The 3,771-nt window shown below is 25.2% G+C and overlaps 1 pseudogene; it reads right to left on the bottom strand.

Moving 5' to 3' along the window:
• Positions 1-464: 464 nt before the first annotated feature.
• LOC126301266 (NADH-ubiquinone oxidoreductase chain 5-like) lies at positions 465-2,188 on the bottom strand (annotated as a pseudogene).
• Positions 2,189-3,771: the final 1,583 nt, after the last annotated feature.

A 3,771-nucleotide genomic window follows, 5' to 3' on the forward strand; every position in this document is an offset into this window, starting at 1 on the left:
TCTATTAGGAGGACTATACCATGAATGAAACCAAGGAGCATTACAATGAGCAGAATAAAGGGTTGTAGTTAAATATAACATTTGGGTTGCATTCAAAAAGTATTGATATTATCAATCAACCTTAAATAGAATAAGAAGCGAAATATTGCAGTCAGTTTCGACCTGGAAGATTGGTATGTACTACCCTTATTCTTATTAATTGAAGCCAAAAAGAGGCGTATTACTGTTAATAATATAATTGAACTATAATAGTTCCAATTAAGGAAATGTAAAGCCAATATGAAAGCTGCTAACTTTTTATATTAGCGGTTAAACTCCGTTAACATTTCTAAAATTTATATAGTTTAAATAAAACATTACATTTTCACTGTAAAAATAATATATCTATATTTATAAATACTTAAAAGTAAAAATACTTCCTTAACATCTTCAGTGTCACGCTCTAATTATAAGCTATTTAAGTAAACGAAAAACAATATTACCAAAATAAATATTCAAAAAATAAAAGTTAAAAGATAAATCTTGAAATTAGAATCATATCAACCTTGAATATAACCAATTAAATAAATAAATAATCTATATAAACCTTGACCACCAAGTAATTCACCTCAACCATAATCAAATGACTTAGATGAATAATAACCTATTTTTAAAGGAATATATCTAATAAACTTAGTTGAAAGAAAAGGTATAAATCATATAGAACCAGCAAATCTAACAAAAGAAAGTATACTTAAAGAAAATAAATTATGAGAAAAATCAAAATTAGAAATAAGATAACCTAAATAAGCACCTAAAATAACAACTGTAATAGTTAAAAACTTTAAATAATAAGGTAAAGCAATCACATGAGGAATAGGAAAAATTAATCAAGATAAAAGACTACCACCAAAAACAGCAACAAACAATAGACCAATTATTCCAAATGAAATATAATAACCCTTATCATCAAAAGAAAATCTAGAATAAAAATTATTATCACCAGATATTGAATAATAAAACAAACGAAAAGAATAAGAAGCAGTTAAACCAGTAGAAAAAAAATAAAGAAAAAAAATTAAACAATTAATTCATCTTAAACAAACCATCTCAAGAATTAAATCCTTTGAATAAAATCCCGCTAAAAAAGGTATTCCACACAAAGATAAACTAGAAACATTAAAACAAACTGAAGATAAAGGTATGAAATTAACAATTGATCCTATAAAACGAGTATCCTGAGAATCCTTCAAATTATGAATTATTGAACCTGCACATATAAATAATAATGCCTTAAATAAAGCATGAGCCAATAAATGAAAAATGCAAGCTTTGGATAACCTATAGCCAAAATTCTTATTATTAAACCAAGTTGTCTTAAAGTAGAAAGAGCAATAATCTTCTTTAAATCAAACTCAAAATTAGCGCCCAATCCAGCCATAAATATAGTTATACAACCAATTAAAAGTAAAAATCAACCACAATTATAAGTATCCAATATTGGTCTAAAACGAATTAATAAATAAACACCAGCAGTAACAAGAGTAGAAGAATGAACTAAAGCAGAAACAGGAGTAGGAGCTGCTATAGCAGCAGGAAGTCATGAAGAGAAAGGAATCTGAGCTCTCTTAGTTATAGCTGCTAAAACAATTAATATAGTAATGAGCTTTATTTCAAAAGAATTAGAAATAAAATCATAATAATAAATATAATTTCAACCACCAAAATTTAACATTCATGCAATAGAAATTAAAATAGCAACATCACCAATACGATTAGAAAGTGCAGTTAATATACCAGCACTATAAGATTTTACATTTTGATAATAAATAACTAAACAATAAGAAACTAAACCTAAACCATCTCAACCTAATAAAATTCTAATTAAATTAGGACTAATAATTAAAAAACCTATAGAAAGAATAAATATTAAAACAATAATAATAAAACGATTTATATTCTTTTCACCAGATATATAATCCTCTCTATAATAAATAACCAAAGAAGAAATATATATAACAAAAGATATAAAAATAAGAGATATTCAATCCAAAATTAAAGTTATAACAACTATAGAACCATTTAAATTGAAAAGCTCTCACTCAACAAAAACTCTATAATCAATTATTAAATAATAAATACCTAAAATAAAAATTATAGTTCTCGAAATAAACAAAGAAAAAAAACTCAAAGAACAAATAGAAAATAAATTCACGGCCTAAGATGAAAAACTTCATATCATTGATTCCACAAAACAATATTTTTAATTAAAATACTTAAGCAAACTAAACAAAGAAATATTCACCCTTTAAACAGAGAATATTTAAAGGCAATCAATGTAAAAGTAAAAGATGATATTCACGAAAATAACCAAGAGAACAAGTATAAACACCAGAATAATAATTCCCATGCTGAGAATAAGAATATATATACAAAGTATAAACAGCTCTAAAAAAAGATAAAAAAATCAAAGCAAAGAATCTAAAAGAAGATCAAGATATAATTCTATTTAATAATCTAATTTCACCTACCAAATTTAAAGAAGGAGGAGCAGCCATATTTGATGATCTTAAAAGAAATCATCATAAAGCCATTCTTGGCATCAAATTAATTATACCCTTGTTAATTAATAATCTTCGTCTACCTAAACGTTCATAAATAATATTAGATAAACAAAATAAACCAGAAGAACATAAACCATGACCAACCATTAGAGAAAGAGAACCTACACAACCTCATCAATTCATAGTCATCAATCCACCAATAACCATTCTTATATGAGCAACAGAAGAATATGCAATTAAAGACTTTAAATCAACCTGACGAAAACAAATAAATCTTACAATAACACCCCCAGATAAACCTAAAGACAATCAAAAATAATTAAACTTTAAACCCAAATAAGAAATAACCTTTATAACACGAAAAATACCATAACCACCTAACTTTAATAAAACACCAGCAAGAATTATTCTACCTGAAATAGGGGCCTCTACATGAGCCTTAGGAAGTCATAAATGAACCAAAAACATAGGTATCTTAACTAAAAAAGCCAAAATTATAAATACATAAAACATAAAATAATAAGAACCAAAATCAACCAATAAAGGAAAATATAAAGTATTAGAAAAATCATAAACCTTAAATAAAACTAATAATAAAGGTAATCTAGCAACCAAAGTATAAAAAATTAAATAAACACCAGCCTGCAAACGCTCAGGTTGATAACCCCAACTCAAAATTAAAAGTAAAGTAGGAACTAATCTAGCCTCAAAAAAAATATAAAAAGAAAGAAGACTTAATCTAGCAAATGAACAATAAAGCATAATTATTAAAATCAAAACCATAAAAACAAAAAAATTACAATGATATGAACTTAAATAAACTGAACCTCTAGCAGTGATTATTAAAGAACAAATCCAAAAACTAAGTAAAATTAAACTAAAAGAAAAATAATCAATACCAAAATAATATCTAATTATATTCAAATCAGCATATGAATAAACACAAATTATAAAAACAAAACCCGACAGAAACATTAAAGAATGAACCAACATCAACAATTATTTAATAAACAAAGAGGGATCAAAAAAATAGTTATAAATAAATACTTTAACATAAAGATAAACCAAAAGAATTAAAAAAATCATTACCATGAGAACGAATTATTGAAACTAAAATAGAAAGACCTAAAGCACCCTCACAAACAGAAAAAACTAAAAAAATAACAGGAAAAAAATAATCATAATCAAACTCAATAAGAAAAACAATAACTAACATAAATAAAGAAAG

This window comes from Schistocerca gregaria, unplaced genomic scaffold (genome assembly GCF_023897955.1).
Source record: "Schistocerca gregaria isolate iqSchGreg1 unplaced genomic scaffold, iqSchGreg1.2 ptg000066l, whole genome shotgun sequence".
Classification (NCBI taxonomy): Eukaryota; Metazoa; Arthropoda; class Insecta; order Orthoptera; family Acrididae; genus Schistocerca; species Schistocerca gregaria.